General features: G+C 44.5%; 1 long non-coding RNA gene and 1 pseudogene across 1 annotated transcript in view; both read left to right on the top strand.

Annotated features, from left to right (window-relative positions):
* The first annotated feature begins 2,742 nt into the window (after positions 1-2,742).
* Positions 2,743-2,813, top strand: LOC140702875 (U4 spliceosomal RNA; annotated as a pseudogene).
* A 2,610-nt stretch (positions 2,814-5,423) lies between these two features.
* Positions 5,424-22,950, top strand: part of LOC140702818 (uncharacterized) — a 45,608-nt gene continuing 28,081 nt past the window's right edge. The window contains exon 1 of the long non-coding RNA XR_013539311.1: positions 5,424-5,654. This is a non-coding gene — a long non-coding RNA (uncharacterized LOC140702818). The remainder of the gene's footprint in view (positions 5,655-22,950) is intronic.

The following is a 22,950-nucleotide window of genomic DNA, read 5'->3' on the forward strand; positions in this document are numbered from 1 at the left end:
CACCCCCATTTTTCTAATCCAAAATTAAGAAATCTAAGTGGGGCTTAGCAAGTGTAAGGGGAAAGGGATCAAAGCGCTGCAGGATCGCTTTGATCCCTGCTTTCCCCTCCACTTGTTTTGTTCTCTCCTCACCTTACTTCCGTGTATAAGACGACCCTCAATTTTTAGCCTAAAGATTTTAGACAAAAGTATAGTGTTATACATGGAAAAATACAAAGTATAGTATTATACATGGAAAAATACATGGAAAAAGTCCCCTATCCTCAGGCTGTCTAGAGGATGGTGGGAGCTTTAGAACCCAGGACATGGGGGTGGGAAAGGGTGTTGTAAAGCAAGGAGTGGCCAATGGTAGTCTCCGAGGCCAAGTGTAGCCTGCTAAGCCTGTTGTTACAGCCATCCTACATATTTCCTCCAACCCATTTTCCTTTATTAGAGAGAGAGAGAGAGAGAGAGAGAGAGAGAGAGAGAGAGAGACTTGTTGAGCCCAAGTCTCTGTGGCCTGCAGGCAAGGACTTGCTGATGTTGGCCGCCTCCCCTCTAGAAAATAATAATACACTGCGGTGGCTACATAGTTCACTCTTTTGTTACATGTTAAAGTCCCACCTCGGCATGCCACAAGGTGCTCATTTGTAGTACAAAAACAAAACAAGCCCTTCCCACAAGAAAAAGAACAATAACAGCAAAGAAAATCATGCATATCTTGCGGTTACAGTGACTTTATAACTTCCTTAAATCCAATCCTGATGTTGACCTAGGGCTTAATCACATGGCTGATTTGCAAAAGTCCCAACTTTTTAAAAATCGCTGTAAAGTGATACAGTATATAAACTCAATTGGCATGTTCACATTGACTTAAATTACTTAAATTACCTTCTGTTTGCGGGCCACAGTTTTGTGTGTTGTTTTTTGTAAGTGTTACATCACTAAATTGAGTGTCTCCTACTGATGCTCCTGGCATGCTGACTGTTCTCCACGTCCTGCCACGCTTGCTGTGTGCACTCAAAGTAGGCACAGAATGGGTGCAAGGTGGGTAGAGGCCATCCTTCCTGTCCTGGCATACGTGCTCTGCATGGACGGAGTGGATGCAGACCTGCCTCATTATCCTGGTGCACTCACTCCACAGGTACTCATACATACTTTATTGTTACAGCATCCAGCCATACACAAAACAAAATTAAATGCAGAGCTTCAAGTACTGACATATACTGCAAAAAGCCAAATCAAATAAACAAAAAAGCAATAAAACAACAAATATAACAATATAAGACCAATGTCTAAGTATAGCTATTCTGGCTACTATGGCATGCCGCCCAAAATTTCGCTACCAGTTCTGTAGTAGTCCGATTTTGATCAATTAACAATTGGTTACAGTAGTCCGAGTCTGATTGGCTTGTCATGTCTTTGAAGAGAGGTGTAATATATTTTCCTCGAATCTGGTTATGCCTGTTACATCTGAGCATCATATGCTCAATGGATTCTGTCTCACCAGATCCACAGGGGCAGAGTCTCTTGTTCCCTCAGGATCTTCTTAAATCTGCCTTCCAACACTGCTGAGGGAAAGGCCTCACATCTAGCCAGAGTAAAGGCTTTCCTAAACTTATATGTCTCAAGCTGTGATAAATAGGCCATGGGGAGCAAGCGATATTTGTGTGTGTCTATCACTCTAAAGTTGGGGCATCTACTAAGATCTACCTGTTTTTCCATGTCCATTATTCTCTGTTTAAGGGCTGATTTCGCTTCATCCCATTGCATACTCAATACAGTCGTGCCTCGCATTACGATGAAACTGCATTACAATGAAACCGCATTACAATGATCTTTTTGCGATCGCAATTGCGATTGCAAAACAATGGTCTGAATGGGGTTTTTTCACTTTGCGATGATCGGTTCCCTGCTTCGGGAACTGATTCTTCGCAAAACGACGATTTTCCTCCAGCTGATCAGCGGTTTCAAAATGGCCGCTGGGTAAATAAAATGGCTCCCTGCTGTTTTCTGGGACTGATTCCTCGCTGCACAGGCACCGAAAATGGCCTCCCTATGGAGGATCTTCTCTGGACGGTGAGTTTCCAGCCCATTGGAACACATTAAACAGGTTTTAATGCGTTTCAATGGCCTTTTTATTTTTACATTACAACATTTTCGTTCTATAGCGATTTTGCTGGAACGAATTAACGTCGTAATGCAAAGCACCACTGTATTGCTTGTGGGGGAGAGAAGCCCATAACTTGCAATTTGTTTAGGACTGCTTTCAACCACTTCAATTGAAAATTGTCCTCTAGAAGTAGATGGGTTAATCCCTGTAATTGATAATTTATTTTAAGCCAGTACTGAAGGGAGGCTAGTGTAATGTTGGCTACCATTGTTAGTGAGCTTGTCTCTAAATGAATTTGTGCCTTTGGTATGCATCTTGGAACTTGAAGAATTGCTCTAAGGAATTTAGTCTGAACCCGCTCTATCGGATCAAAACAGCTAGATGAAGGCTCTATAAAGGTGTCGTAGAGCATCTGGCTGACCCCCTTTGCCTGAAAGAGTTTTTGGGCTGCTGGAATATCAACCCCCTTTGGAATGGTAGAACCTTAAGATGGCATTTGCTGTTTTCTCCCCTTGGGTAGCTGCATCTTGTATATGAGCCTTTCTGTCCCCAGTGGAATGAAGGACCATACCTAGATATTTAAAACAGGAAACCTGTTCAAGAGATTGCCCATTTATAGTCCAAGACCTTTTATTTTGTCTTCTACCAAAGGCTTTGCGCAGTGGCAGTATCGTAGCCAATGAGGTTAATCCGAGGCGCGATTATCGCTAATTGAAACTCTGCAGGTGCAGAGTGAGTGTGCCAGGAGCTGGAGGACGGACTGGTAATTCATGAATGCCAGTTCACCTTCTTGTGCCTCGCCAACCCCTTCCTCACTTTCCCCGCCTTGCTTGCACCCCAAAATCCACATAGGCAGAAACTAAAAAGACAGAACCGTTCACATCCACAAAACCGCATTGAGCTGAATCAATTTAGAAGCAAGGTATTTTAAAAAGCCCCTGTTAGCCAGTTGAAAAAAAAACTTGCTTTGCAGGTCAAATAAATCAATTTCTCCATGCGTTGTGTGGAGAGGAATTTATGTATCATTTAAACAACATTAAAATCGAGATAACTGTGGTTGTTGTGACCACTGTGACCATGACGTTAGTTATGCCTTTGACATTTAGAAAACAAATTAGTTACAAGTAATTCATTATTTGTAATGAGTTACTCTGCAGCATGGTGACAGCACCACTGCAGATGGTGACAGCAGCCACGAAATTAAAAGATGCCTGCATCTTGGGAGGAAAGTGATGACAAACCTCAACAGCATCTTAAAAAGCAGAGACATCACCTTGCCGACAACAGTCCAAATAGTCAAAGCTATGGTTTTTCCAGTAGCGATGTATGGAAGTAAGAGCTGGACCATAAAGAAGGCTGGCCACCAAAGAATTGATGCTTTTGAATTGTGGTGCTGGAGGAGGCTCTTGAGAGTCCCCTGGAGTGCAAGGAGAACAAACCTATCAATCCTAAAGGAAATCAATCCTGAGTGTTCCCTGGAAGGACAGATCCTGAAGCTGAGGCTCCAATCCTTTGGCCATCTCATGAGAAGAGAAGACTCCCCGGAAAAACCCCTGATGTTGGGAAAGTGTGAAGGCAAGAGGAGAAGGGGACGTCAGAGGATGAGATGGTCGGACAGGGTCATCGAAGCAACCAACATGAATGTGACCCAACTCCAGGAGGCAGTGGAAGACAGGTGGTCTTCCTGGCGTGCTCTGGTCCGTGGGGTCACAAAGAGTTGGACACGACTAAACAACGAAACAACAACACTTTGCAGCATTGGGAGTTTTAACTGGAAGGATTCAAACAAGGATGAGTCTTTTAGATCAAGATGAATGAAAACAAACCTGGATGTATGTGTTTATTTTTCTTTATTTTCATGTTACTATATTTTGGTTTGTTGATGTCTATTTTGTATTTTATTTTCTGTTGTGAACCACCCAGAGTGGCTTTGGTAGCCAGGTGGGTGGAACAGATATCGAATAAAATGAAAGAAGCACATAGAAGAGAAATACTGATGATCCATTTGAACAAATGGGATAGATATGGATCATGCGTGTTCTCGTTTTTTTTCCTCATTCATTGTCTTCTTTCAGTCCATGTATGTATACTCAACCCGGAATGATATCCTCAAAAGGCCACTTCCCCTGCTTAACTTCCAGCCTCTCCTTGCCTAGTCAGTCCCACCGAACGGTCCCCTTCTTCCTGCGGTTCTCACCCTTCACGTTTTGCCCCAGACAGACACACTCTGTGAAGGGGGAAAAACAAACTGAACAAACCCCAAAAATCCTCCTTTTGTGGCAGAGGAAAGGAGTGGTCCATGAAAGAAACAGAAACGGATGAGATGCCCTCCCAAACAAAACATGCCAAGACCCGAACTGTACAAAGCAAAGCAAAGCAAAGCAAAGCAAAGCAAAGCAAAGCGTGCTGCTTATATACCGCCCCATAGTGCTTCACGCACTCTCTGGGCGGTTTACAATTTAATTATGCAGGCTGCACATTGCCCCTCCAGCAAGCTGGGTACTCATTTTACCAACCTTTTCCTCAAATCTGGCAGACTTCGTTCTCAGAACGGGCTCTTATTCTTCATTGCTGATGGCAGAACTGCGAAAAGTGCCATCCATCCACGTGGGGTGTGTGGATTTTGTTGCTTAGAGCCGATATGGCATTGAAGTTGGGACTCTGCCTGGCCAAGAAATGCCCCGGATGGACATGAGCCAGCCAGCCAGGCAGACACTCAGCTGGAACTCCCTGACTGTGTGGTTGTGAGAATAAAACAGGGAAGGGACGAGCCATATGTGTCACCTGGAGTTCACTGAGGGACAGGGAGGGTAGAAATTTAACAAATGTAATTTGAACAATAATGCTGGCGATAGTCCTAGTAAGCACCAAGATTTGCTGTTCTGTGCCATCATGTTGAGACCAATTCATAGCACTCATAACGGGTTTTCCAGACGTGTGAGATGCTTAAGGAGTGGTTTTACCAGGCCCATCCTTATGCCCATGAGCTTCCATGGCTGAGCATGAATTCGAACTCAGTTCTTCTGAGTCCTAGTCCATCACTCTGCCCACAACAGCACATTGGCTACCTCCAGTACCAAGGTAAGTCGAGCCATTTTGGATCCTGAGACAAATAATCCCATAAACACTTTTTTTGGAGATTTTTTATAAAAAATATAACCATTATAAATGAAGTTTGCTCACAACGTCTCCATCTTGTCGTGATCTCCTAGATCACAGGATGCCCGGCTTTGGGTGCTTAAGATAGGTCCCTTCCCCTTCTCGAGGATGGTTATTTTTGCAGTTCTTGCACAGCCTGGCTGTTGAATTTTGGTGACGTGGCCGTGGAAATGAATGAATTGGGTTTGTATACCAACCCATCTCCAGGGTGTGATTCTCTGATAAAACAAGGTGCATGGCCCTTTTGTGCTTAATTTACGGGGGGTTTGGGTTAAGCTGATTTTGCAGCATTTGGAAGTATTTTTTTTTAAATTTCAGGTTGCAACAGGGTTGTAGCGAACAGCGATCCCTGTGTCTGTGAAACTCAGCTTCGGACCCACCAGATTTGCCCGTCCTGTTGCTGGTGAGTCTAAACTCTTAACTGGACAGTTTTAAAAAATCATGTTGGCAATACTGCTCTCAGTAGTTGGGGCCAGGAAAAAATAAAATTGGCGGGTGGGGAGTGGGGATGCTTAATAAAGAAGCACTATGGGGTTAATAAATGATGGGTTATTTCATTTTAATGATCCCATCCTGAACTGCGTTTTCTTCCGAAGGAAGCCCTATTGATTCTGATGACCTTTCCTCGCCCGTAGGATTACAGGCTTGTTTTAATTTCCTGTTTATGATTCAGTTATAATTTGTATTGGGGAAAAAATGCCTTTCCTATAATTTAACTGAGAGGCCCAGATATAGGGGTTGGCAGGGCTGTGCGTGATTTGCCTGGGCTGTGTATGTTGAGGTTTGTTACCTTATTTCCCCCTCAAACCCCATGGCAGCTTCGTTCCTCATTTTCTCTGTCTCTCTCTCTCTTCCTCCCTTTCTCACGCTCCTTCTCTCGCACAGATTCGCACTCACACCGAGAAAGGTAGTTCACGGGCTGTCAGCACATTCCATAAGCAGCGAACTTAATGAATCTAGGAACTGTTCTGTCAAACGTATCTCTGCTGGGCTGCCCCGCTTTCATGACACTTGCTTCACCATCTTTCGGCTGCGCGGTGTAGTTTCACCAGAGCTTTTAGAGTTGAGACACTGGGTTCTTTTCATTCACAGGCATTCCCCCCAGGCTTCCCTGCTCCTTCTGAGCTTAGCTAAAATCCTTACAGTAAGTAGCTGGTTGGTATGTCGGAACGAGTCTAGTGACTCGGATTTCATGGGGGTGTTGAATCCACACTGGGTTTTCGCCTGAACTTTACAGGTGTTTTCCAGGAGGTATCCAGGGTGCTGAATCTATGTGAAATTCACAGAAAATCTCAATGCAGATTCAGCACCTCCCTATATTATCCATCACCAACCTTCACAGATTCCCAACAACATATTGCTGTCGCCTAATCCAACTCCTTTGCAAAATTGTTGGGAATGCCATCGTCTTGGGTGCTGGCAACTAAGATCCATTAGCTTTACAAAAGATCTAGCTACTTTGCTTTTAAGGACTGAGACAGTGAGCTGGGCATCAAAATGGATTGTTGAAACCATGGTTTATTGTGAGCTCTCCCTGTTTCAATGCCAACTACTCTGTTTTTGAGTTGGTTTTGGAAGGACAAGTGAGACCCATTCATTTTAAAGGACACTTATTCTGGGTAGTGATAAAGATGAAAACAGAAACGAAATTGGACAGAACTAGGTTGGGCATATGAGTCAACATGGTTTGAGTTTTTGCACAGTACGTGACTGCAAAGTCTAAAGATGTTGATGGCTCGTTTTGTTCTCGCAGGTGAAAATTCAAAAGTTTCTCCCCCTCTGGGTAAGGTTACGAGGGGTGGGGGAGTTGCATTTCACATTTCAGGGAATTTTTGGAGGGGGGAAACAAAAATGTTTTTGTGCAATTATCACCTCAAAGCAAAGTTTTGTGCAAAAGCGCAAGACGTTTAAAGCAAAGTACATTCTTTTTTTGTACAAAATATGTTTTTTTTTGGGGGGGGTTGCCCGAAATAAGACATTTTTATGGCTGCTCTTGTGGCTAAAGTTGCTGCTTGTTGGGGTGTTTGAAAAATTTATATCCAGGAGTGAAAAATATCACAGGGAATGGGAAAATTTGCAGACTTTTGTTTCAGCTTAAAGAAGAGGACAGTCTATGGCTCAGGTCGTTCCTACGAGTTCACTGCACATGTTACCTAAGTAAACCATGCTGGCAAATTTTGTCCTGGATGGCAGCGTTTGAGGTGGCAGATTAAGGCTGCTGTTGCTGAGTTTCCCTGTGTTTATTCCCTTTTCCGCTGGCCTTGCATACAGAAATGCTGGCAAACAGCTTGGGATCCTAGTCTTTTGCATGGGAGATCCCCTTCCATTTCAAAGGACAGCATCGCACTGTAAGTAGGACAGTCCAGGTGCTAGTGGAGATGAAATGCAAATATTTAACAAACAAGATTGGAAGGGTTTTGGTAACAGCGTCTGCCTCGACTTCCCTGCGGAGACCCACATGTGGTAGGGAGAACGCCCCGAATCACTTCTTCCAAGCCAACGTTCAGTTCAGATTCCTTGGCATCTTGTCCCCTTCGTGTTACCCATCCTTGTTTTCTGCCGTCCTCTCCCCGTGCCTTGGCTCCAAGAACACAGGGCAGCCTCTCCCTCTGTCCTCAAGCTTCGAGAATTTTCTGCAGTGATGAATGAGGCTTGGAAGCGGTCCCAGAGCTGTCGTCCGGGCCTCCGAGCTGCAGCTAATTGAGTCAGATCTGCTCCGCCAATGCAGCAGGATTAATAGGCTCTGCTTCTGAAGCCGTTTGCTGGGAGGACGTGAAACAGGGAGGGCCAGAAAGAAAGAGAGCGAGCGAGCATGCAGAATAGAAATTGAAGAGATATTTAGCATTGGATGGTGTTTGACAAATGTGGATTTTTAATTTTTTTAAATTTTTGTTAACATTCTTAATGTTCCTCTTGAATTAGTCATGCAATGGCTTGTAGTTTTTGAAGACAGACAGACAATGGCATGCAGTATCTGGTTGTGGATAAAGGCTGGCCAAGACCAGTGTACTCGTCTTTACCTGCTAACTCATGGAAAGGCAATTTATTTGGGTTGCTTGGCAGTGGTTGCCTTTTCAAAACGGAGATTCAAAGTTTATCGCTGTTTTATCACCTTTCTTGTTCCCAGACAAAAAGAGCCATTTAGCTCCTCCACACATTTAAAATTTTAAATATTCTGCCCTCTGGTGGCCAAAAGTATATTTTAAAAAAGTTTTTAGAAAATCTTTTTTTAATTTTTTAAAAAAAAATATTAGTAAGGTTATTACAGCTATGACCTGTAAGAGTACTACAGCTCACATTGATGTATAACACTGCATGCTCATATATACAGAAAGGTTTAGACAATCCCCCAGTCCCCCCTCAAAAAGGTTAGCTGATTAATGTTACCAACCGAATGGATTAATCTTTCCATTCAATTAAATCTTTACAAATCTCTATGTGAGAAAGGTTAGGGGATGGAAGAAAGAACCATGAATTTATTTTTAGATGAGTAACACTGTAGGAAGCAACACCTTAAGGAGATGTTGTTTTTTCCTCGCATACACAAGAGGGAAAACTTCTTTTACCAGAATGTTTTCCCTTTTGCCAGCTAGATTTCTCGTAATGGACTTCTGTTAAAATAACAGCAATAAAAAAAGTAAAAATCTACTGCATGATAAATTGGGGAATGTCTCTTCTAATCTATCAAGATGGGGTTTAATTGACTCACCTCACTGATGAAGCATATAAGATTGCCGCCTTAATGAACATATCCTCAGTTCTGTGAGCAGCAAAATTGGGCTGTTCAGCGCTTATGAAATTGAAGCTGGGGCAGGCAAGGAGGAAACAGGGGTCAGCAGGCTGACGTGAACCCTGAAGGATCCAGAAGTGTGGAACATTTGAGATCTGGCTTGGGGGAATATGTCCAAAACATTGGGCCAGATATGGTGCCCACTGCTCATGAATACAGACTATTGATGAGGCAGAAAACATTCCCCACTTGGCCACATCAGCTCATCTGCATTTGTGCTTGTTCCATGTGTGTGGTGCTTGCATAACACTAGACCACCAAAAAGCCAGGAGCAATGGTAAAAAAATATGTATTTGGGTCCCTTTGGACTGAAGCAGGGAGTGGAGCACCGGCTTTATGACTCATGAGCCTGTTTGAACAAAATGAAGCCAGCAGGGAGGAATTCCCAGTGGTGCAGCAGCAGCATCAGCATCTTAAGGCCTGCGGAATCTCCTCCTTTGTCATGCGTGATGTAGGTAAGAACAAGCAGGATGTGATGAAAGGTGGCCACGGATGTAGCTTCTGGACATCTTTGGACGCCTACCTGGCCACCAAAAGATTGTCCTCCGCTGCCAGCTCTCGGTTGCCTCTTGGAAGGATATTTTCCTCACTTTCTGCTCCTGTTTAAAACCCGTCTTTATTTTGCTGCAATCAGTGGGGCCAGTCCCAGTTTGGGGGCCACCTCCTCACATCCCTGCCTGCTCTGCCTCTGTGACATCACACGGACGTGCCCTCTTTAATATTGCTCCTGAAATCCCAGGGATTCCGATCCCTCTGAGCCCCTAATAAGTTATCTAAGAGGCACGGAGGAGAACGCGAGTCTGTCCATCTGGAATCCTGAATAGCAACATTTCTGTTGTAGGGGAGAGAGATGAGACGCAGAAATATTTTGCTGCCCTTTCTACACATTGCATACCATTTTTTAAAAAAGCGAGGCAGCATGTAGGCGGAGGTAGTTACAGTACTGAGCAGAGTCTTTGGAGATCTGGATTCATGACCTCTCTCTCGAGCAACCTCACTGCGTCATTTTACATGGTCTGAGTCTGATTTACCTCACAGGGTTGTTGTGAGGCCGAGGTGAGGAGAAGGTGAGCCTTGAGCTTGTCGGGAGAAAAGTGAGATATAGTTATAAGTGGTAATTTCAATACTGTCTGGATAGCTCAGTGGCTTTAGCTGTGGAGCTAGAAGTTGGGAGCTGAATCTCCCACCGGACTTCCTGGGGAGAAGAGCCGGCCTGGGTGGCCTTGGGCAAGCTGTCCAGGGCAGCCCCAGAAGGAGGGAATGGGGTTGCCCTGGACAACCCTGAAAAGGGTCACCACAAGTCAGAATTGACTGGATGGCGATTTTTGTGGTTGTTTTAATCATTGCAGTAAATAAGATTGTTTGTGTATACGTAGTGCCAAAAATGAAAGACACCAACTGGCCAACCACAAGATTGCTAACATGCAATGGCATGTTGTATCTTTTGGTGCCAGAGAGCTGATGACGTCTGAAATTGCAGATTTGTCACGATCCTATTTAATAGATGTCGGGAGATCCGGGAAGATTTTCGCTAATTCACCGAGCAAGCAGAAACTGTGTCGATGAGAGTCGGCCTTTTAGGTTAGTCTAAGCACCCTGCAGGTTGAATCAACAGTTGGTGTAGAATAATTAAACAAATCCACCGTGCTCTAAAAATAATTGTTACCAGCCTGAATGTGCTTTTATGGAAAAAAAGTGGGAGTTTAAATGTGGCTGAGTTCTGGTTAGTACATTTGCGTGTGTGTGTCTTTTGGCAGCTCTTTGTTCAGAGGGACGCTAATACTCATGCTGATATTAATAAAAGTAATGGTAACACTCGTAAGTTGTACTAGCAGTAATAAGAATAGTGATAATTCTGTCTTTTCCTCATGGCAAGACTTTGAGGTAAGCTGGGCTAAGAGATGGTGCTGGCCCAGCAACAACCAAAGCTGAATTGGGGACCTGAACCCAAGACTTCACTTTCTGTGTCTAATATTCTCACCTGGCTTTCACTGACCTGGTTGTTGTTGTTGTTTAGTCATGTCTGACTCTTTGTGACCCCATGGACCAGAGAACATGCCAGGCCCTCCTGTCTTCCACTGCCTCTTGGAATTGGGTAAAATTCATGTTGGTAGCTGTCAATGACACTGTCCAACTATCTCACCCTCTGTCATCCCCTTCTCCTCTTGCCTTCACACTTTCCCAACATCAGCATCTTTTCCAGGGAGTCTTCTCTTCTCATGAGATGGCCAAAGGATTGGAGCCTCAGCTTCAGGATCTGTCCTTCCAGTGAGCACTCAGGGTTAATTTCCTTCAGAACGGATAGGTTTGTTCTCCTTGCAGTCCAGGGGACTCTTAAGAGCCTCCTCCAGCACCACAATTCAAAAGCATTCATTCTTGGTACCCTGGTACCCGCCATATATTTTGTACTATAGCTCTCATCAATGGTAGCTAATATGGCTAATGGTGATGGATCAGGATACCCGGAACAGCAGGAGATGACATAGGAAGTGTTGCAATATGACTAGCTCTTCTGAAAGACAGTGTATTTCTTCCTCTTCCCTCCTGGTGCCTTTTTTCCCCCTTTTGTGCCGTGTCTTTCTATACTTTAAGCATGAAGGGAGGGAGAGCATATATATACATATACAGTAGTGCCTTGCTAGACAGTTACCCCGCATGACAGTTTTTTTGCTAGACATTGACTTTTTGCGATCGCTATAGCGATTTGCAAAACAGTGATTCCTATGGAGGAATTTCACTGGACAATGTTTGGTCCTTGCTTTGCAAACCGATTTTTGCTAGACGACAATTTTGACAGCTCCCTCCGCGCTTGCAAAACGGGTGTTTTCGGGACCTAAGCTTCGCAAGACAGCTATTTAAACAGCTGATCGGCAGTTTGCTAAGTGGCTTTCCTATGGCTGATCTTCACTAGACAACGATGATTCTTCCCCACTGGAACGCATTACACAGGTTTCAATGCATTCCAATGGGGAAATGCTTTTCGCTAGACAATGATTTCGCTAAACAGAGATTTCAGTGGAACGGATTATCATCGTCTAGCGAGGCACCACTATATATATATATAGTGCGCGTGGAGGCAGTGTTGGTGGAGGCAGTGTTGGTGGGAGAAACTCTGGACTTAATGGTTCTTATGCAGTGGGAGTGGGGGAGTTTGTTAGATAGCGACGCATCTCTTTATATATATTTTCTCAGTTTAGTGACTCAGTTAAACCTGTGAGCACAAACACACAAAGCCATGGCTCCTTTTTCTGTGAGCTGAACCATTTCATCCATGCTAAGCTGACCCGACCCATTACCTCCAAACTGCCCGCCCCATAAGACCATTCAAAATAAATGAAGTAAGGCCTTTTGCCACTGAAAGAGATGCGTCGCTATCTAACGAACTCCTCCATTCCCACTGCATAAGAACCATTAAGTCCAGAGTGGGGTCCCTTGAGTGAGACCATTAGCTCTAAAATTACCTCACTAAACCAACCTTTCTTTGGGGAATTGGGGGAAACGGGTAGAGAAGGGAGGCACGTGAGGGCCCAGCGAGGACCCGAGGAGACGGTTGCTTTGCTCCTCTCTTCAAGCCGGCTCCCACCAACACTGCCTCCTTCTGTTTTTGGCTGTCGGTGGAAGTTCTGTTCAAACAGAATCTCGACAGCCTTTCCCTTCACTTATTAATACTGCCGAGTACATTTCAGCTCAGCGAATGTAAATATTCAAACAGAGGTATCGCTCCTTTTTTTAGTATCTGAAGAGAACAGCTGCCCTGTGTGTGAATGAACTGAAACAGAATAAATCTTTTCTGGCAGCAACGTCGGATGTGTGGAGGCGCAAAGGAGGTGGTGGCAAGGCTGAGAGCTGGAGGGGAAAGCGAGGTTCTTCTAAAGGTGTTCCTATCCTACACTGGATTTGCCCGCCTTCCACTTTGGACTTTAAACCAAGGGATAGAGGGCAGTGGAGTCCTTAAATGGGACGGGAGACATCTGGGACTCCCAGACTTTTTAATTTTTTTTTAAAAAATCTATTTTTTTTAAAAAAAATGTAAAACAATTTAAAAAATATTTTTAAAACAATTTTTTTAAAAATTATTTGTCAAGGGTAATTTCACACTGAGGCAGAACAAGGCCTATGGTAATCAGCAGCCATACTTGAGAGGTGTGCAAAATGCTGAATCATGCAGTCTGGGATGATGCAATGTCCACACTGATTGGCTGTATGTAAATGTGCATATGTATAACTGTGTGGACCTGTGGAGAAGATATAGGGATCTCTGGTATGGTTGTCATGCTGTCGTGCTGCTGGTTTGTACTGCTGAACTTCTGTATACAGTGGTGCCCCGCATGATGACGATAATCCATTCTGTCAAAATTGCTGTACAGTGAAATCGTCATCATGCGAAAAAAAAACCCCATTGGAATGCATTGAAAACCAGTTAATACGTTCCAATGGGGAAATACCTCATCGTCCAACGAAGATCGCCCATAGAGAACCGCTGGTCAGCTGTTTAAAATTGCTTTCTCCCGAAGCTTCTGTCCGGAAAACAGCCATTTTGTGAAGGGAGGGAAGCCATTTTGTGAAGGGAAGCCATTTTGCAGAACTGGAAAAGATCATAATTTAGTGAACAAACAGTTCGCGAAGCAGGGACTTAATCAACCTAAAGCGGATTTCCCCCATAGAAACCATCATTTTGCGATCGCAAAAAAGTCAATCGCCAAGCGATTTCGTCGTTTACCGGGGTAAGCATCTAGCAGGGCATCACTGTATATTGTAAATACACTTGGTGTTGATAGAAGCTGTCTTTGGCTGTGTGAATGAACTGGACTGCCTGGACTGGGACAGAAACTCTGCTAACTTACACCAACATTTTTTAAATTTTTTTTAAAAAAAATCTGTGGTTTTTTTTTAAATCAACACAGTTTTAACACAGTAAAAGTTATCAGAATTGTTTTCTCCCACACTCACCTTTAAAAAAAACCAACAACCCAAACACTCAAGTGTTATGTCTCCATGGTATGGAGCCATTTCTACCTCTTGGGAGAATTCTATCAGAATGAACTGAACTGAATTTCTCATCCTTCTGCATTCAACGTGTAAGGCAAGTTCCAGCATGGAGAGAACCAGGGACAGACCTTCAGGTGTCTGACCTTGAACCAACTGATGTCACAGATGCCAAAGGGGTTAAAATATGAACAAGAATACATAATGAGGCTTCAGCTTCACCACCCATAGCTTGAACATTGATGGGGTATATATACACAGTGTGTAGGCTTAGAGAGTACAGTATACATACAGATGGGAAGCAGCAACGACTTCCAATTAAAAAAACACTGGTCGATGGGGTGAACTCCAGGAGAAGCCCCCCTTTTTGTTTTGCAAAAAATAAAAATATAAACAAACATGATGCTTACAGTAGCTTTAACAGCTCAAAAAGAAACTGACTCATGTGACCAATATTTTAATTGCACATCTGTTGATGCTAATGCAGCCCTTTGCCAGTTTGGGGCCAGTGTTAATGCTATAGCTGACAGCTTTGGCATGAGTAGCACATGAAAAACCTTAGAATCATGGTTTAATAGGGTTTGTCTGTTGTGCTGTGTAGCAGGTAAAGTTGTGCCTTGAGCTTGCTGTGGACGAACAAACCCAAATAACTAACTAGCTAAATGGCTAGTTAACTCACTAACTCTCAATGGAGACGTCCAGTGTTCCTCATGGGCAACCATGTTGTTCATTACTTCCAAGAGCAAAATTAACCAAGCGTCCTGTTGTACCCGGAAGCCTACACCAAACAAAAGCTCACACCGTAAAAGCTTACACCAAACAAAGCATGTAAGGCTTTAAGGTGCTCCTGGACTCATTTCTGGTTTTCCTGCAATTTTCTTTCTCTGCCTTATTTAGGCCACTGAGCATTTCTTGCCACTTCTGGAAGCCGCCGGTAGGTTTGGTGAGTTAAGCATCTGCGTCGTCATGGAGAAACTTCTGCTTTTGTCTGTCCTGAAGCCATTCCATTTAGCATCGTGATAATCACATTCTCTGACCTTAAAATTAAATACAACTGCATTTCTGTAAGTTTTCATTTTTTATGAGCATGGTTATCAAGATGAGTCTAAAAGCATGCAACCAGAACGAGGAGACTAGTTTTTCCTACACTATGCCTCTGTGGGAGTGGGTTTGCCTAGTGCGCTTGCTTAACGGTGACGCAGCGCTTGGTGTGTTCTCAAGGGACCCTGTTTGGAAAAGGGCTCAGGGGCTGTGTTGAAATCAAGCCAGCCTAGATGATGAGCTTTGCCCGGTGATTCAGCAAAAGTCTCCTGTGCCAATCCCAGCCATCAGGCACGCTGCCCGCCGTGGCGCGCCGCGTCTGTTTCACAGCAGATGTCGGGGCGCGCTGCTGATGGAAAGCTTGGCATTCCTCGGAGGATGGGGGCCTTCTCTGTTAATAATGACAGTTCAAAGCTCTGCCGAAGAGGGTCATAAATCTTTGATAAGGACTGCTTAATGTGCCAAGTTAAAGGTGGGAAAAGAAGAAGAAAAAGCCAGCTGGGTGCGAGGCTGCGGGGTTGCTCCCCTGATGGAGATGGACGAGGAAGGAGGGAGGTTCCCTGTCTATAATGGTGGCGGGTGGGGGTCTGGTCTGGTCTGCTTGGAAGAGCAGAAGGGGACCCCACACAGTGTAATATTGCTCCAAGACTTCCAGGGCCTCTCAGGTATGATTCTGTCTGGGGCAGATGGCCATCATCATAATTATGTTCCTCCAAGTCATTTCTCACTTACCGAGATTCTCTCTCTAGGGTTTTCTAGATACAGAGCACTCAAAAACTGGTTTTCCATTATCTTCTGTGGGTGCTCTGGGATGAGGCCCAAGGCTACATAGGCTGCCTCTTCACCCAGGTGGCAACAACAGGGAACTGAACAAATTCCTAGCTCGGCAGCCAGGCACCCAACTCTATGAATGAACTATCCATCTAACATTCTTCTTTGAGGGTGTCCTCTTATTTCAGGGGCTATCCAAGCTCAAGACTAGCCCAGATCTGGGCAACATTACTTTTTTAGACTACAACTCCCAGAATCCGCCAGCCAGCATGTTGGGACCTGTCATCGGGGGGGGGGGGAAGGGAAGAAGAAGAGGAATGTTGCTAAGAGTTGGGCTAATCCTATTCAGGTGTTATGTGTAAAACAGTGAGATGGTAGGGACTCAGAGATGCCTACAAGACCCAACCCACCCCAACTTCCCATTCCACCCAGAAGCCATGCTGGACATGCTTACAATGCTGCCATGGGGGGGAGCCAGGATGAGCTGGCCTTCCAGTGTTGGTACCACCAGGAGACTCCTGAACATACTTATAGGCCCCTTTGGAGACTGTTGCGTTCAACACATGGCAGTCCCTCCAATGTGTAGGCTGGCGGGTGAGGATGGCGGTGGGTGGGACTCCCATTGCTCTCTGAGTCTTCCTCAACTTCAGGCATAACTTCTGAAGAAAGCTTCTGGTTTAATAAGAAAGAGCCGGCAGGAGAGTGGTCCTAGACCTAGAGATGGCCTTACTGAGGTCTGGAGCATCTGAACACGTTCCATGTGTTTGCAGATTGCAGCCCACTTTCTCAGGTGCACGAGGTCATGCGCTATGCATCAGAAGAAGTGGCTTGTAGTCCACGAAACCTTCTTCCCGGCCAAATGTGTGAATCTTCAGAGCGCCTCAGGACTCTTGATTAGTTGTGTTGCAGCGGTCTACAGATTAACCTGACTAATGAATGGTTTACATGCTGTTGAGCTGATTCCGAGTTACAGTGACCTTTCCCAAGGTTTTCTAAGTGTAAAGTACTCAGACGTGGCTTTACCAGGTCCCTCCTTGCGGGGGCGCTCTGGGACTGTAGTGACTGCATAGGCTGGCTGTTCTCCTGGGAGACATGGTGGAGGAATCAAACTCCTAGGCTCAGATCTGCAGCCAGAGGCTCCAACTCACTGAGTTATCCAGCCTGCAAACATGGCTACTACCCCTCTAGACATTTGATGAAGTGATCAGCAGGCCCACAAGCCACCTGGCCACGATCTTCTCTGTTCGGGTGGTGGTGGTGGTGCATGCATTCCAATTTCAAGTATAAAAATCATGTTCAGCTTGGCCTTTCTATCTACAAATTAGCAAAAGCAGTTTTATGAGGATTGCCCTCTTCTGATGATGCTCAAAGGGTCATCACTGGCCACCCCCTCCTATTTTGCCACTGCCTCTGTTTCCTCTCCACTGTGGCTGCTTTTCCCCTCCCCACTTTGAACCTGTGTCCCAAAGAGAGAAGCTGGAACAGATGGAGATTATTGCTCCTTTCTCCTTTCATCACTCACCTATTTCTTTCCCATTTATTACCGTATTTTTCCGTGTATAAGACACCCCATGTATAAGACCCCCCCTTTTCTAATCCAAAATTAAGAAATCTACGTGGGGCTTAACAAGGGAGTGGGGAAAGGGATCAAAGCACTGCAGGATCGCTTTGATCCCTGCTTTCCTCTCCACTTGTTTTTGTTCTCTCCTCAGCTTACTTCCGTGTATAAGATGACCCTCAATTTTTAATCTAAAGATTTTAGACAAAAGTATAGTCTTATACATGGGAAAAATATGCTATATTATTTATCATTATTATTCATTTTATATTTTGTTATATCTTTTATTTTATTGCTATAAATAATCACAAATCATTTTAACTGAATGTGGCAGACGTGGCTCTCCTCCTCCTTCCCTTTATCTTCCAAACGATTACTCCGCAAGGTAGATCAGACTGAGAGGAAGAGTGACTAGCCCAAGATCACTCAGTTCCTTTCAGTCCTGTGCTAATTAAGGAAAGAGACATCTTTGCTTCCCTTCTTATAGAGGTCCAAGTAGCTCCTTCAGTCTGAGGAGAGTTGGTAGGAGATCCCTGATATATCCTCCAGCTGGTTTCACTTCCCCCTGGTCTGAATAAGCTCCTTAGAAGGACTGGGGGGTGAGGGATAATCCCACTTCTGCAGTCCTACTCCACCCATTGGCATGGGTTGTTAATAGTTGTTAACAGTGGTCTTTCTGGTGTGTGTGGTCCTAATCTTCCTGGGGATGGAGGAAAGGGCAGCATGATAGATAGGAAACGGATTATATCTAAGGCCTCCACCCCTGTTGAGTGAGGGATATTCTATATGCACATGTATGGCCTCCATGACCCCTCTCTCAGAGCACCTGTCTTCTCCGTCCAAAATGAGTACATCTTGGTCATCAAATGAGTGTCCTTTGTCCTTCAAATGAAGGAACACCGTGGATAGTGGTCCTGAGCATTGCCCCTCCTGTGCTGGGCCATTCTCCTGCTTAGTGGCTGTTTGGTTTCTGCAATGTGGAGCTCCAAACATTTTTCTCTAAAAGACCTGACCCTCCAAGGCTTGTTTTGTGCCTCTTTGCCCTTTCATGCCCCCTTCTTTGTTCCAACACACACACACACACAAAGTGAGGTTGTAGCTCCTGGAAGCATCCAGAACTCATAATTCACTTTTTCAATAGTTCCCATAAGCTCTCTGACATTTTAGGAGCCCCAAGCAATCGGTTTTCAAAAGTAGACGTAGACTTCTGCCCTTTCTTTCTTTCTTTCTTTCTTTCTTTCTTTCTTTCTTTCTTTCTTTCTTTCTTTCTTTCTTTCTTTCTTTCTTTCTTTCTTTCTTTCTTTCTTTCTTTCTTTCTTTCTTTCTTTCTTTCCTTCTTTCTTTCTTTCTTTCTTTCTTTCTTTCTTTCTTTCTTTCTTTCTTTCTTTCTGTTACCATGTAGCATTTTTGATGCTCTGCGCCAAGGGTCTGCCTCAACCCCAGTTTTTTATGCCACCCCTGCCTCCAGGTTCTAGAGAACTGAAAGCTCGTCCTTTTGTGTCCCAACGACAGCAGTATCACCCGACTTCCAAAATTCTAAGACTCTGGCGAAAGAGAGAGGGAGCTGGGGTTGTGTGCATGTGTTTGGGCTGATTGTATCAATGGCAAGAAGTCAAAACATTAGCATTGCAGCTTGCGAACAAGTAGTGGAGAAACCTCCCACAATGCTGGCTGCAGTGTGTTATGAGTGAGCAAGGTATTATACGGCTCCGGATGGCCATATTATCTGGTTAGGTAAAGGTAAAGGTTCCCCTTGACAATTTTTGTCCAGTCGTGTCCGACTCTAGGGGGCGGTGCTCATCCCCGTTTCCGAGCCATAGAGCCAGCGTTTTGTCCGAAGACAATCTTCCGTGGTCACATGGCCAGTGCGACTTAGACATGGAACGCTGTTACCTTCCCACCGAGGTGGTCCCTATTTATCTACTCGCATTTGCATGCTTTCGAACCGCTAGGTTGGTGGAAGCTGGGACAAGCGACGGGCGCTCCCTCCGTCGCGTGGATTCGATCTTACGACTGCTTGGTCTTCTGACCCTGCAGCACAGAGGCTTCTGCGGTTTAGCCCATAGCGCCACCACGTCCCATATATTATCTGGTTAACATGCTTATTTGCACAGATTCTCCTGTTGTCCATTCCCACAATCAGTTGTCCTGCCTGGCTCCCAAATCTTGCCGACCTTCTACTGTGATGTAACAAAGCCCCCCCCCCCCCGGCTCTCAGGCTTTCGATTTGAAGTCTCGCAGAATGCTACTGATCTAATATTTTTGTAATTGGCAGTCGACTCAGAAGGAAGTCTCTCCCACTTTCCCCCCTTTCCTTTCTTCTTTTACTTTGGGAAGGAAATCTTAAACAGACGTGTTTGTGCATGCACCGCATGTACTGGTGTGGTGGAGCCAGGGCTCAGAGGCCCAGAGGCCTGGGAGTTTCTGATTAACAGGAACTAATACACCATCCACCACTCCCTTTCAATTTTTCCTGTTCCTTCTATAACTAGTGTACCATCCTCCTTGAAGTTGGAAGAGAAATGGATTTGCCAGGAACAGTATATTGCTGCAAGATCTCCCTGTTGTAATGCAAAATATTTCAGAGTGCTGGAAAGGACAATTAAGAGCCATTAGGTATACAAAACACCAGCTCATGGTAGAAACCAAAACTCTCCAGACCTTTTCTGGAGATGAGCTCCTTTGGATTCTCCTGGGCAGGTGCTTGCTATCAGGACTCTTACGATGAGCTGTTGCACCTTCAAATTTTCCACTGCAGGGAGAGTGGCTAGTTTGCTTGTGGAACACACTGCCACAGGATGCAATGACACACGTTGGCTGAAGTGACTTTTAAAGAGGGCCATTGAGCACATTCATGGAAAGGGAGAGGGTTTAAAAGCAGCTATAAGCCATAAAATGGGGTCTCCATGGATAGGGATAAAATACTGCTCTGCACTGAATATGAGCAGGTGACGGGCGACACTTCTAAGTGCTCTCCACCGTAAATTTAATGCTGACTGAGAGTGGCCAGATATTTATGACTAGACTCCATTTCCCTTCCCAAAGGGGTCTTTCTTCCTTCTCCCACCCTCCCCCTCCTTCCGAAGTCCTGACAAAAAGAAATAAACCAATAAGTTGCACAATGCAGTGTAGGACTGTAGTTTCCCCATTTTTCTTCCCCCTGTTCCTTGTGCACTTCCATAGGCATGATTTGGCTGTTTAGAAGCCGGCCGGAGAATTTCTAAATCATCTTCCCTTGGCAAGGAAGGAAGACATGCACTTAGATATGAAGACAATTAAAATGAAGATTATATATAGCATAGATTTATTTGTGCTAGAAAAACCTATTCCATAAGCAGATTTTCTAACCCCCCCCCCCAACCTTTGCCTCCAAGCAAGGCAAATCTTGCCCAGTAAAAGAAGCAGTCAGATTTCTCCCTTCTTCCCAGTTGATTAATTGGCATTTTAACTGATTAATCCAGTGACTAAGGGATTACACTGAAACAGCTCTGCTTTCTCCCTCAGACATCAACATTAAAAAACCCTTTCGGGATCTTATTGACAGAGGCGTGAGAAAACTTACAATTTAAGAAGCAAAAGTTACTATTGTCCGTTCAGAAGAAATGCACCCTCCTCTCCGTTTTGAATAAACATTCTCTTTAAACATGGCCGGCCCTGCCATTAGAGTTAAATTTAAAGAAAATGCAACAAATTATTATTATATTTTTAATGCAAAGAAGGCCTAGATGTATGGTTGGCGAGGGAGTCACTTACCCCCTGGAATCCTACACCACCACCACCATCATCATCACTATTTTTATTGCCAGAATTCTGTTATTTATTTATGCCAGTGTTAAATGAAATGACGTCCACTGGTGACTTGCTAATAGTTAAAGCTTGTATTTCTCACTGCGAGCTAAGTTCCACAACTGGTGTGCAATGTGGAATACCAGCCTTCTTGACTCCTGAACGAGTGGCCATTTGCCACTGTGATTTACTCCATTTTACTTCCACTGGTGTATGTGAGTACTAGGATTCTGGCCTATGTTCTTTATTATTGTAGTGTATACAGATGTGGTGTCCTTTCTATGTGCCAATCATGCAGATCAGTCCCGCCCCCTTAAAAAAAAATTCCCTCCAATGCTTTTGTAGGGGAAAGCTGCTTGTGGGATTTCTGGTCTCCTTTGCCAAAATAACTTGATTGACTTATCTGGTGGGGGTGGAAGTGCTATTTTCTGTGGCTTTTCTCACATCCTCTCTAAAACCTTGGAAATGAACTTCCAATCACTTCCAGCCGACAGACAAACAAAATCAAACTAAAGAAAATGAAGATTTAAAAAGCACATTTTTTAGAAGGGATACTGTTCACAGCAGGGGAAGTTGGGGAGTCTGATATATAACAGGAGTGATAAATCTGCTCCAGCTTTTTGGGCGAACATAGCAGGAGCGATCTCAGTTTCTCAACCTTATCCCTAAAATGGATCCGGCATCAGAATGAAATCTAGAACAGTGACATCCGATGACATCAAAGCTGTCGGATGGAACTGGCCCATGAAGTGTCAAAAATGGCCTCTGGACCATTAAAGTCACTCTGTATTGACAAATTCAGGGCCAGTTTAACCATTAGACAGAAGGAAGGGTTGTTGTTGTTGTTGTTGTTGTTTTGCCTCAGGTGGCTCATAGTGGGTGGTGGCAGCAAGGTGTGGGAAGAGAGATTTAAACACTGAGAGATCTTTCTTGGGATCTCTGAAGAAGCCTGCTATTTTTGGCCCTGATGAAAGATGCCCTCCAAAGCCTAATAGATTTTGAACATGGAACTGACTTTGCCTCAGGCAGCAAAATGTCTTTGGAAGGCTCTGAAGGAATCCTGTTTTTTTTTTTTTAAAGACAAAAACTTCCCTCGACGGTGAGCATGGTACAGAGGAAACAAAAGGGTCACTTAAGGAAGTTTATTACTTATTTATGAAAGATGTTCATTTCTAAGTGGATAAAAGCCACAGAACCATTTTTCAAAAAAAGAACTGCTCGTGATCAGCTTATCTTTGACTGTTGCTAACATCTCATAGGCACTAAAATACGTTTCACGGAGATCTGGGTTTGGTGAATGATTTTAGACAAGCGCTTCCCCCCCCCTCGGTCCTATGGGGTGTACATGGGAGCTTCACCAGGGCAAAAGGTCTGCGCCCTCCAGGAGCTTACGGCTGAAAATTGATAGTGATGGGAGGTGAATGAGAAGACAGGGACAAAGAGTGACCTTCGGGGTTTCCATATGGACTGCCTCTTTTAGGGTTATAAAATTATTGATCAGAAAGACGGCTGGCAGGAGGGAAAAGACATACGACCCCTTTTAAAGCTGCTTACTCACGAGGTTTTGTGGGTGCGTGGGTGTTCTAGATTTTTTGATTTGGTTTATCCAGCTTTTCCTTCCACGCACTCCCCAGCTAATTTTAGAAAGCATTACATGGCGTTGGTGCCACCTTCTTCCTGGAGGTGAAGTGGATTATTTCGGCCGCTGCCTTCAACATTTGGAGGCCTCATGTCCACCTTTAACCCCGCACTGAAATATGGGGTTCC

This window comes from Pogona vitticeps, chromosome 15 (assembly GCF_051106095.1).
Source record: "Pogona vitticeps strain Pit_001003342236 chromosome 15, PviZW2.1, whole genome shotgun sequence".
Classification (NCBI taxonomy): Eukaryota; Metazoa; Chordata; class Lepidosauria; order Squamata; family Agamidae; genus Pogona; species Pogona vitticeps.